This window comes from Spinacia oleracea, chromosome 2 (genome assembly GCF_020520425.1).
Source record: "Spinacia oleracea cultivar Varoflay chromosome 2, BTI_SOV_V1, whole genome shotgun sequence".
NCBI lineage: Eukaryota > Viridiplantae > Streptophyta > Magnoliopsida > Caryophyllales > Amaranthaceae > Spinacia > Spinacia oleracea.
The window spans coordinates 2078686-2092151 of NC_079488.1; the positions used below are offsets into that span (position 1 = coordinate 2078686).

At 37.0% G+C, this 13466-nt stretch overlaps 1 long non-coding RNA gene and 1 pseudogene across 1 annotated transcript; both read left to right on the top strand.

Annotated features, from left to right (window-relative positions):
* Nucleotides 1-6411, top strand: part of LOC130466722 (probable mitochondrial adenine nucleotide transporter BTL1) — a 29857-nt pseudogene extending 23446 nt beyond the window's left edge.
* A 1211-nt stretch (nt 6412-7622) lies between these two features.
* Nucleotides 7623-12490, top strand: LOC130466739 (uncharacterized). Its single transcript, XR_008926887.1, has 3 exons — nt 7623-7826; nt 8125-8187; nt 10215-12490. It is a non-coding gene; the product is annotated as an uncharacterized lncRNA (long non-coding RNA).
* Nucleotides 12491-13466: the final 976 nt, after the last annotated feature.

Genomic DNA, 13466 nt, shown 5'->3' on the forward strand with positions numbered 1-13466 from the left:
AACTAAAACCTTCGAAAAGTTATAGTTAGGCTTCGAATTTGAGAATTCTGGGTTCGGCAGAAAAATACTCTTTTTGTCAAAATTTTAGAATACCTTTTACATGCGGAATTGACACAAAAATCACTCGATTTGGATGAGTAACGAAGAAACTGCCGAAAAACTGCGTACGTATGATTAAATAAACGCAATTTGCAATTAATTAACAATTACGAAAATTAATCACCCCTTTTAATTCTTGCAAATTTGTAATATTTAACCATATTCATGCAATTTAGATTATGAAAATAATAAGGGGCGCTCTGATACCACTGTTAGGTTATGATACATATGACAATTCATAAATCATGCGGAAACAACCATTTAAGCCAGGAATACATATTATTTACACATAATCATATAGCATAATTTAGATGCATACTCTTTGTTGCGTGCCTTCCCTAGCTGCGTCCGAACCGAACAAGAACAAGTCTTTAGGAATCCAAGTGTCGTCCCTCCGTAGATAGTCCACATCACGTCCGGATCCGCCTTAAGATTGACCAACTAGAATCGCCCTTAAGGTACTAGAATTTTCGGCACTCTTAGGTAAGAAATATGGCTGAATTTTTCTCTCAAAACTCACTTTGAATACTTGAATTAATCTCTGAAAATATGTGACCCTAGGCACGTATTTATAGAGTTATGGAAAGGGAATTGGAATCCTAGTAGGATACGAATTAATTAAACTTACAATCCTATAAGAACTCTAATTAATTAATTTATCCTTTTAGGAATAGGAATTTAATCATATACTAATTCTAATAGTTTTAGGAATCGTGCATGAACACAAACTCACACACACACGGCAGCCACGATGGGCCGCCCATGCGTGTGCGTGCGAGCAGCAGCCCACGCAGCGAGGCCATGGCCTTGGCGCGCGCTGGGCCTGCCTTGCGGTGGGCCTGGGCGCTGCCTTGGCTGGGCGCGCGTTTGGCTGGGCGATGGCCCAACTTCGTGCTGGGCCTTCGTCCGGCAGGCCTCGTCCGATGCTAATTCGTACGATACGATTCCGATTAAATTCCCGGTTCCGGAATTCATTTCCGATACGAACAATATTTAATATTTCCGATTCCGGAATCAATTTCCGTTTCGAAAAAATATTTAATATTTCCGTTTCCGGAATTATTTTCCAATTCCGATAATATTTCCGATTCTGACAATATTTCCGTTTCCGGCAATATTTCCGATTCTGGTAATATTTCCATTTTCGATAATATTTTCCGATACGTACCATGTTTCCGTTTCCGGCAACATCTACGACTCGGATAATATTTATATTTCCGATACGATCCATATTTCCGTTTCCGGCAATATCATCGTTTCCGGAGTATTCATTTCTTGCCTGTGACGATCTCAGCTCCCACTGAAACCAAGATCCGTCGATTCCGAATATCCATAGATGGAGTATCTAATGCCATTAAATACTTGATCCGTTTACGTACTATTTGTGTGACCCTACGGGTTCAGTCAAGAGTAAGCTGTGGATTAATATCATTAATTCCACTTGAACTGAAGCGGCCTCTAGCTAGGCATTCAGTTCACTTGATCTCACTGAATTATTAACTTGTTAATTAATACTGAACCGCATTTATTAGACTTAAAATAGAATGCATACTTGGACCAAGGGCATTATTTCCTTCACGCAGACCATATTTGAATTGAAAAACAACTTTGGTACTTTAGGTATCATGAATGGCCCACATAGCTGGTTAGTAAACACATTATGCATCACGTAAACATTTGCAGCAATTAATCAAGGGCACCAATAATCTACCAATTATTCCGTCCTTATTAATTCTAATCAAGTTGTTTTAACCTTAAGGATTTGTAGACCTAATCAAGAGTTTATGACTAAAAAGGGCTCCCACTTAAACCAATAAATTCATATGCTTTACTAATTTTAAACATAAAAATGTATTTCTAGTCTAACCGGAAACATACAAATTTAATTAAAATTTAAAGCTCATTTAAATTTATAATTGAATCCAAAAAGTTTAATTTAATTTCAGTCGTATTTAAATTAATTCATGATTTTAATTTTAGTAAAATAATTAGAATAAATAAAATTTATTATAATTACAATATTCAAAATTAAAATCCAAGAAAAAAATTTAAATTATTAATTTTAAAATTAATTAAAATTACGTAAACTGAAAATCTCAAATTAAAATTTCAAAACGATCTAATCGCAACGCAACAACCCCACGCAACGTACGCCCATGGGCCACACGCACACAGCCATCGCTGGCCATGTGCGCGCAGCCCATGCGCTGCGTCGCATCGCTGCTGCTGCTCTCCTTCGCAAGGCATCACGCGAGCTGGTGCTCGCTGCGCGCGCCAGCGCTCGATGCACGCGAGCCATCGCTCGCTGCGCTCGATCCATGCGAGCCATCGCTCGCTGCGCGCCTGCCTTTCCCGCACGCGAGCTTGCGCTCATCGCACGAGGCAGCAGTATGCGAGCTGGCGCTCGCTGCGCGCGAGGCATCGACGCTGGGCGTAGCAGTCTTGGCACGCGAGCTTGCGCTCGCTGCGCGCGAGGCTCCGCACGTTTGCGCAAGGCAGTGCGCGCTGTGGCGCAGCTCGCTTGCTGCCCACACGCGACTGCTCGTGCCTTGCTCTCGCCCTCGCCCATTCGCCCATTGCACACAGCCCACGACACAAGGCAGGGCTGCTGCCTTGTGCTCGGGCACCATGGCCTTGCTCATTGCATTCGTACCGCATGGGCGACGAGCTCCCTTGCTCGTCGTCACATGCCCGCACTATACAACACCCCTTAAGGGTAACACGTAGCGTCCATTGCTTTGTGCGTGCAAGTTATATGAGCGAATCGCATAAAAATTTAAAATTTATATTCAAAATTAATGACAAATTAATCAATAATATTAATTTCATAATTTTAGGGCGAAAAATCGAAAATTTATTATTCAATTGATTTCTAATTAACATGGATTCAAGTCTAGGTCATAAAAATTTAAAATTTAACATAAATTTACAATTTTTATGGTGGTTTTTAATCATAGGTATCTAATTAAATTATAATTAATTATGAAAATCAAATTAATTCTAAAAATTATTCTAATTTTCAACAAATTAATCATAATTACAAATTAAATTGCATAATTAACAAGGCTAGGCATTCAAACTTGTTAAACATATACAGTAGGTCAATCAAAAATTCAAGATTTATCAACAAGAATCGCAAATATTTAATTTAACATCTTAAATTTACGAAATTTTGCATTCGAAAAACTAAAACCTCCGAAAAGTCATAGTTAGGCTTCGAATTTGAGAATTCTGGGTTCGGCCGAAAAAAACTATATTTTGTCAAAATTTTAGAATGCCTTTTACATGCGGAATTGACACAAAAATCACTCGATTTGGATGAGTAACGAAGAAACTGCCGAAAAACTGCGTACGTATAATTAAATAAACGCAATTTGCAATTAATTAACAATTACGAAAATTAATCACCCCTTTTAATTCTTGCAAATTTGTAATATTTAACCATGTTCATGCAATTTAGATTATGAAAATAATAAGAGGCTCGTGATACCACTGTTAGGTTATGATACATATGACAATTCATAAATCATGCGGAAAAAACCATAAAGCCAGGAAAACATATTATTTACACATAATCATTTAGCATAGTTTAGATGCATACACTTTGTTGCGTGCCTTCCCTAGCTGCGCCCGAACCGAACAAGAACAAGTCTTTAGGACTCCAAGTGTCGTCCCTCCGTAGATAGTCCACAGCACGTCCGGATCCGCCTTAAGCTTGACCAACTAGAATCGCCCTTAAGGTACTTAGAATTTTCGGCTATTGTAGGCAATTATATGACTGAATTTTTGCTCTCAAAAATCACTTTGAATACTTGAATCGTTTATACAAATAATGACCCTAGGCCCTTATTTATAGAGGTATGGAAAAGGAATTATAATCCTACTAGGATGTGGATTTGTTAATTAGAACTTTATTAGGACTCTAAATAACAAAGCAAATCTAATAGGATTAGGATTTTAATCTTCGCACGAATCCTAACAGGATTAGGATTTCCCGCACACGCATCGTACAAGCCGTGCACCCGCGCAGGCCTTGCGGCCCACGACAAGCGCACAGCCCATGTGCGGTGCTGCGCGCGCGCGCGCCCTTGGCTGGGCCTGGCCTTGCGCTGGGCCTGGTCGAGGCGTGCGTTGCTGCGTGCGGCTCGCTGGTCGATGGCCTGGCTTCGTGCTGGGCCTTCGTCTAGCGGGCCTCGTCCGATGCTAATTCGTACGATACGCTTCCGATTAAACTGCCGATTCCGGAATTCATTTCCGATACGAACAACATTTAATATTTCCGATTCCGGAATTAATTTCCGTTTCGAACAAATATTTAATATTTCCGTTTCCAGAATTATTTTCCGATTCCGATAATATTTCCGTTTCTGACAATATTTCCGTTTCCGGCAATATTTCCGATTCCGGCAATATTTCCATTTCCGATAATATTTTCCGATACGTACCATGTTTCCGTTTCCGGCAACATCTACGACTTGGATAATATTTATATTTCCGATACGATCCATATTTCCGTTTCCGACAATATCATCGTTTCCGGAGTATTCATTTCTTGCCTGTGACGATCTCTGCTCCCACTGAAACCAAGATCCGTCGATTCCGAATATCCATAGATGGAGTATTTAATGCTATTAAATACTTGATCCGTTTACGTACTATTTGTGTGACCCTACGAGTTCAGTCAAGAGTAAGCTGTGGATTAATATCATTAATTCCACTTGAACTGAAGCGGCCTCTAGCTAGGCATTCAGCTCACTTGATCTCATTGAATTATTAACTTGTTAATTAATACTGAACCGCATTTATTAGACTTAACATTGAATGCATACTTGGACCAAGGGCATTATTTCCTTCAGCATCTATATCAGCTTTGTTGGTTTTGAATACAATGTAAGGGTATCGTTGAAAGTTCGGTGAATTATGTTGGGAATTGTTCCGTTCATCTGAGAAAAGGATTGCCCCTCCTGATTCAACGTGGCCTGGTGTACCTTCACTTTTATTTCAAGAATTATGGAATGATATGATGCTAATTAGCTCTCCTACATGTTGAAACATAACCTTCCTATATGGTCTATTATTTTATAATATTGATACAACTCCATTTGTTTCTTAGATTTTGTGTTTGAAACTCTTGATGAACTTGTGTGCATGTAGTCATTATGCTGGAAGTAACAACAAATGGTTATGGTTGCTCTTTCTGCCTTGGTTTCATCAAGTGTTTTCTGTTTCTAATTATCAGTATACCTAATTTGGCTGTGTTTTGGCAATTTACATCATGAAATCAGGACAAGAATGGTTGTTGGTGTTGGATCAAGAAATATAGCCGGAAGTTTTGTAGTGGTCTTTCAGCAGCATGGATTGCAAGGTCTCTGGGCAGGAAACACAATTAACATGTTGCGCATTGTCCCTACTCAAGCTATTGAGCTTGGAACTTTTGAGTGGGTCAAGCGAACAATGACTTTGAACCAAGTGAAATGGAACCGTGATGAAAATCCTAAGCTCCAATTTGGCGATATTACTTTGAGCAATCCTCTTTCATGGCTGTCCCCAGTTGGCTTAGCAGGCGCTGCTGCTGGAATTGCTGGAACATTTGCTTGTCATCCTCTGGAAGTTGTTAAGGTACGTGAAGCCAAACTGAGAGTTGAGTTGTTGAGGCTACTCATGTAGTGTAGTTCAACAAAAAGAAAAAACAATGCTGATAGCATGAGCTCCCTTCATTTCCCTTCGTTCTCTTTCTTCTCTTTCTTCTTCGTTCCCTTCTTTCTTTCATACAGATAATGATGATTGGTCGTTTACTTTGTGGCATTGGAATTGACTTATCATCTTCCTTAGTTCCATTATACATTTCTGAGGTAATATCATATATATTTTATGTCTGTCTATTTTGAATCTTTCGGGTCACGGAGACTAAACATGTCCTGATTTGCAGATCTCTCCAACTAAAATTTAGGTGCACTTGGTTCCTTCAACCAGATTTTATATGCATTGGTATTTTTGCTGCTTTGGTTGCTGAATTTCCTTTAGCAGGAAGCCCTTTGTGGTACTGCCTTGATATCTATATGTTATGTGTTTCTCATACTGATAAGTTTTCCAAGTGTTACTGTTATTTCTATTAATGACGTTATTTAAATAGTTGGCCAGTTACAATGTGATAGTACTATTTTAAAATAGTATTCTGCATCTGTCGACAGTCTTTCTATCATTTAGATGACTTTATTTTTTGTCTCCCTGATTTTTTTTTTGTGTTAGGCTGAGGATGTAACAATGGTGTGTTTTCCAGACACAGTAAAGTTGTTCTTCCAGATTACTTAATAAGAGTTGAAGTGGGGTTAATTTGTTTGATTTTACTTCAGGTATCATCTTCAGGTATTGTATAATATACCTTCTACTCTTGCGTGATTGTTGCTCTGGTTTGTTTCTCATAGATTAGTTTCCAAGATTTTAAAACAAGGTTCTGGTACGCAAGTGTGTATTTGAACAGAACCTTAACTTTTCTTTCTCTAATTCAATTTTGCCTGGTGTTTTTGGTGTAGAATGATTAGTGAAGTGTTAAGTCTTCGTACCCCTGTGACCATGCCAATGCGTCGGAGTATCAAACACTGGGGTTCTTACTGTTAATGAAAAGTTCAAGTAACATGATTTTTTGTTTTGCTTCTGTAATACCCCAGATTTTTAAAACCTGATTAATTATATTTTTATTAGTGTAAAATCATTTAAAATCCTAATTTAAAATTTTTATTAACGAGAATTTTATTTTGACTTGGAAACGTTAATATTTTAATGGTAAGATTGTTATTATTTTGATTTTATAATTTTTGATTTAAAGTTGTAATTATTTTCGATTTAAGTTCAATTGGAGGAGTAAAATTCAGAAATTTTCCTAACATTTTGCAATTACCAAAGTACCCTTTTTCAATTGAGAAACCAAAGATCAGTTTCTTTCTTCCTCTCTTCTTCTTCTTCTTCTTCTTCTTCTTCTTCTTCACGTCACTTTCCCTTTTCCTCCATGAAAGTCAAGCTCACTTTCCACTTGTCACCACCCTTATTCATCTCAATATGACTCATCAATTCTATGACACTAGTCAGAATTTCAGTAGCTTAGTCATCAATTTCTAAATACCTCTTCACATTTGTCAATCAATTAAGCTTCACATTTGTCAATCAATGGAGCTTAATTGAACTCATCTCTATGTCAGTCAACACCATTAATCCCTATAAATAGTTGTTCATTTAACCAGGAAATTCAATTTCAAAACCAAGCTTTCACCATTAAAACAATGGAGTTTTCACCATTCTTACCTTCCTCATTTTAATTAAACCACCGCCGACAACACCACTACCTAGCCACCACCACTGTCGAGAGCCCTCCCAAACACCGCGCACCTTCAAGTTCAGTCAACCAACACCACCCCTTTGCCTTTTCTTCTTCTCACCCTCTTCTGTCTCTCCCTCTCCTCTCCGCGCGGGCAGCAGCGCCACCCCGTCCCGAACCCACCACCATCAGCGTCGTCGTCCTGGCGTGCTTTTGTGACGCGCCTCCCCCTTCCCTCCGGTAGCAGACCGCCGCCCAGCGCCACCGTCCTCCTCCTTCCTTCCCCTTCATGCCTTTATAATCTGCCTTCCCTGCTTCCTTGCGTCTTCTTTGTTCCAGGAGGGCAGGAACAAACTTTGATTTCCTTCACTCCTCTCCTAATAAGCTGGCCCATCTTGTTTAATTGGGCTTTTGGGTAAGTTGTAACTTGTAAGCCTATAACATGTTTCATTTTCCATGCTTATCATTATGTTTATACTAAACATGATACGTAGCTAGTACTACTACTCTAATATTGAACTACATTGTTGTTTTCAAAAAAGAAAATGAATTTAAATGTTGAATTTTAATATAGTAAGTTACTAATTTGTCTTACGATGAAATTCATAATATGAAATTAAAAACTAAAATTATTATTATTTAAAGGAAAATAGTCTTAATGTATTTATCGTTTTTAATACTAATTAAAATTTATACTTATTTTATATTAAAAGATATCGACCCTCGGGGCTCAGGAAGAACGGTCCATCAAACGGGACGTATAAACTACGGTTGAGGTAACATCTATTGCTAACACCCACAATCCCCTTATGAAATGTGTTTTATGAGATTATGAAATGTGTTTATAATGATATGTTTTATTGGATTGTGGGCTATGAAATGTATTTATAAAGTTTGTTTTATGCATGATGATATTCAAATGTGTTGATAAATGATTTTATAAGAATGATGTTTATGAGTTACGAATAAGATACAAAACATGATAAATAAAAGTGTAACAGGTTCTGGCAGTTAGTGGGGTTACTATTTCTAGGTCGTGCACGTACCGCTTGTTAGGTTATGATACATATGACAATTCATAAATCATGCGGAAAAACCATAAAGCCAGGAAAGCATATTATTTACACATAATCATTTAGCATAGTTTAGATGCATACACTTTGTTGCGTGCCTTCCCTAGCTGCGCCCGAACCGAACAAGAACAAGTCTTTAGGACTCCAAGTGTCGTCCCTCCGTAGATAGTCCACAGCACGTCCGGATCCTCCTTAAGCTTGACCAACTAGAATCGCCCATAAGGTACTTAGAATTTTCGGCTAATGTAGGCAAGTAAATGACTGAATTTTTGCTCTCAAAAATCACTTTGAATACTTTAATTGTGTCTATAAATTATGACCCTAGGCACCTATTTATAGAGGTATGGAAAAGGAACTGGAATCCTATTAGGATACGAATTAATTAAACTAGAATCCTAATAGAATTCTTATTTAATTAATTCATCCTTTTAGGTTTAGGAATTTAATCATATGTCGAAACCTGATTGCTTTAGGATTCGTATAGCACACAAACACACACACGCACGCACAACAGCCCACGAGGGGCGCCATGCGCGCGCGCGCAGCCCGCGAGCTCGCAGCCCATTGCCACGAGGCCCACACGCTGCCGCAGCCTTGGCGCGAGCTGGGCCTGCCTTGCGGTGGGCCTGGCGCAGCCTTGGCTGGCTTGCTGGGCGATGGCCCGGCTTCGTGCTGGGCCTTCGTCTGGCAGGCCTCGTCTGATGCTAATTCGTACGATACGATTCCGATTAATTTCCCGATTCCGGAAATCATTTTCCGATACGAACAATATTTAATATTTCCGATTCCGGAATTAATTTCCGTTTCGAACAAATATTTAATATTTCCGTTTCCGGAATTATTTTCCGATTCCGATAATATTTCCGATTCTGACAATATTTCCGTTTCCGGCAATATTTCCGATTCCGGCAATATTTCCATTTCCGATAATATTTTCCGATACGTACCATGTTTCCGTTTCCGGCAACATCTACGACTTGGATAATATTCATATTTCCGATACGATCCATATTTCCGTTTCCGGCAATATCATCGTTTCCGGAGTATTCATTTCTTGCCTGTGACGATCTCAGCTCCCACTGAAACCAAGATCCGTCGATTCCGAATATCCATAGATGGAGTATTTAATGCCATTAAATACTTGATCCGTTTACGTACTATTTGTGTGACCTTACGGGTTCAGTCAAGAGTAAGCTGTGGATTAATATCATTAATTCCACTTGAACTGAAGCGGCCTCTAGCTAGGCATTCAGCTCACTTGATCTCACTGAATTATTAACTTGTTTAATTAATACTGAACCGCATTTATTAGACTTAACATTGAATGCATACTTGGACCAAGGGCATTATTTCCTTCACCGCTGTACCGCGGGACACCCAACAAGGGAGAGTGCTCCTTGAGGGTTACCGCAAGATAAAAAAAAGAAACTATTTAGGTACGGGCGTATGTCCAACAAGGGAGAGTGCTCCTTGAGGACTATCGCAAGGTGGGAGACGTCCCGCAAGGCTAACTTGTCAGTTACCAAGTAAAATGAAGGTTTTATGAAAGATAATGGGAACTATTAAAGTTTCAAGTTATAAATGATGTTTTATTATAATGATTTTTTGAAAGTGATTTACTATATTCTATTCTCCCTGATTGCCAATTAAATAAAATGAATTGAAATGAGTTTACGTTGTTAGGGTAGTATGTTACTGGGCCTCGGCTCACGATGTTGCTTTTGTTTTAGGTACGAAGAAGATCATGGGATGCCTTAGAGTGAGGATACCACCATCAAATTCACGATCGATGATTAGTAAAGATAACTATATCATTAGTAATAAAGGGATGTATTAATTAAACTCTAAGTTTGATTTCATGATTTGAGTTAGATTTTAATATTAATGTTTAGTCAATGCTAGAAGTATTTATTATTAAAGTTTATTTAGTAATTTAAAAAGGTTATGTCGCCTTGTATTTCCCACGAGGGAGATACGACATGTGACTCTCCGACTAAATTAGGGTTTCCGCTGCTAATTAAAGATAATTAACTTAATTAATGATGTTTAGAAGTCGGGGCGTTACAGCTTCCTATCTTGGCAATTTGCTTGGTGCTTAGCTAAGTTATCTGGCTGCGATTGTTATTCTAAATCACAAAGCTCGATTTTATTTTTATTGAATATTGGATTTCAGTTTGTCAAGATTTTGTTTCTTTCCGACACTTTCTTTTTTTACCTCTTTTCCCAGGATTCTTCAACCATTTAGCGTCTGCTTGCTGCAAATTTTGTTGGATCTGACCAGATTGTGGTATGCATATCTATTACTTGTAAGGCGTATCTTGGTATTATGTATGTGGTTGTATTGGATGGCTTATAACTGGTTAGCATGGTTTGCTATTATTGGCCTGTTTTAGCTTGGAATTCTGCTATTTGAGCTTAATCATGTAAAGAACTTCAGTTGTCGAAAACTAATTTGTTTTGATCCTGGCCCTTTGTATCCTTTTAGATGGGAATCCAGAAATTTGTGAAATTGTGGATTAAAAGTACCGAAGATTAAAAGAAAATCTTAGATGAACTTAAATGATGAGAGTAGTACACTATCTGAATTTCTCTCTCCGGCAACTCGTCTCAATTTGCTGGGGTTTTCTCTCTCCGGCGAAATACCAAGTGGGTTTTTTGCTAAATTAACAACCCTCAAAACTATTAGCCTTAGTTTTAATGAATTGTCAGCAAATTTACCTTCAGATTTGGGGTTATGTTCTGAGTTGAGGAACGTTTAGTTGCAGGATAATAAATTTGAAGGTGAAATCCCTGACTTTTTTTTTTCCAGAGTTGAAGAATTTGGTTCCACTTAATTTGGAAAACAATAATTTTGTATTGAAGTTCCTGCTACTTTTAGGAATTTGAATAGGTTGAAGACTTTGTATCTGCAAGAACATAATCTGGGTGGGTTTTAGCCAGAATTGAAGCTGAAATTGGACCAATTTAATGTGTGATAAAATAATTTAAATGGGTCCAAAGCCGCTGAAAAGTATATAAAGTAGTGTACTATGATTATCAGCTTTACTATGACTTGATTCCCTATGATTTACATAACTCTACAAGAAAATCCTTTTAACATTTTTTGTTATAAAGTTTATTTGATATTACTTGTCCCCAGTGTATGTTTGTGCAGCCCATTTCTTCGAGCAGGTATTAAGGTAACAGACAATTTAATACTTTAAAGTCTTTTGTGTTTAAGACAACTTTATCAGTCAGCTGAACTTTAGGCTACCTTTGGCACTACAGGTTTTTCTGCAAGGCTCGGGAGCCAAATTCACCCCGCGTGCACTAGCAAGAATAATGCATGTCATTGCTAATGTGTGATGCGTAGCAAGAAAAAGAAGCAACGTTTGAGTTTAGAGAAAATTAAACAAGAATTAGTTAAAAAGAGCCAAGTATCAGATCAAATCTAATCTAATGACAGAAGGAAAATTTTAATACTTTTCACCATATGCTCTATCCCAAAATATCACATTTGTTTTATGTCTAGGTTGCTTCTATTTCAAATCTATTCTAATATTTTAAAACACAATGTTTGCATGTAATGATGCCACATGTCATCTCTTTTATATATTTTTTTATTTTTTTTTGTTAATTCATCATTTATATTCATGCTTTCCAATTCTCCTCCTTAATTACTTAGATATTCATTTTATTTCAAAAATACTTTTATTCATTTCACATTCTAAATTTAATTTCATTATACTCCAAATGTTTCACATTTTATTTTTTCAAAATTTGAGTATCCTACTTTATATGACATAAATAATGTACCCGAATTTTTAAATTAAGAAACTCGTGCATCGCACGGGGTAAAAACTAGTTAACCTTAAAGAACCATGCAAGAGGATGCGTCATGTGATTTTTCCACTATTGTTGTATGGATTGTAAATTTGTAATAAGTGCACGAAAGGAACGAATGTTTTAAGTATCTTGAAATTGCACAATTACGTGATATTTCATATTAGCCATTAATCTTAGTAGTTGTCATACACTCTTTTAGTCTTTTAAGACTTTCTTATGATCTATCAATTTCCTCATTTTGAGCAATATTGTACTAGGTTTTTAGGATTTAATTTTCTTTTAAATGTAGAGAATTAGTAATTTGAACAGGATTGTATTTAAATAAATGCAAATTTAAGTTTAAATAACTATTTATCATCAACCATATACAACAGACTCATATATTGCTTCTATAGTACAATATTTGTTACAGTGAAAACCAATAATAACAATTACAAAATAAAAATCATTTAACACAAAGAATCTCCTTTTCTGCCGATGCATATGATTGGTTGATCAACTGTATTCTTTAATTAGATTAAGAACAAGCCATTGAAGTGCTTCTATATGCTTTTTACCTCGTTTTGCCATTGTTGCCGGGTTGTTGCCTTGTTGGTGCATGTAGTTTGTTGGTAAATACATTTCAATAACAAGTGACCATTAATATGCTTACATGACCTAATTCACGATTAATGACCCTATAAATTTACATAGGTTATTAATGTAGATGAATTCAACCATACATTTTCTGTAGCTATTGATGAATCGTGTAATCCTTGTCTAATTGGTACTCCATATTTTTTTGCTAAGTTCCTTTTCTCGGTTATTTTTCTTAATCATTTTGCTTATTTGCTAATTTGATTTTACCGATTGATTTCAATATCTTGGGGGACTGCGCGCGGTCCAACAACTAGTTATAGTTAACAATCAGAAATTTATATCTAATACAATCCCCAATCATACATTTATGGATCCCCTAAACCCTAGAATATAAACCACTCACACATATTTAATTCAAACGAAGCAAACATGATTAATGAAAACATAATTAAAATTGAATACGAAGGAAAGAAATAAGAAATACCAAATTGAAGAACAAATGATGAAATTTAAAGTTTGAAACTTGAATTCAATAATAAAAGTAATTAACAAAAGTTTACAGAGAGAATAAAAACTAG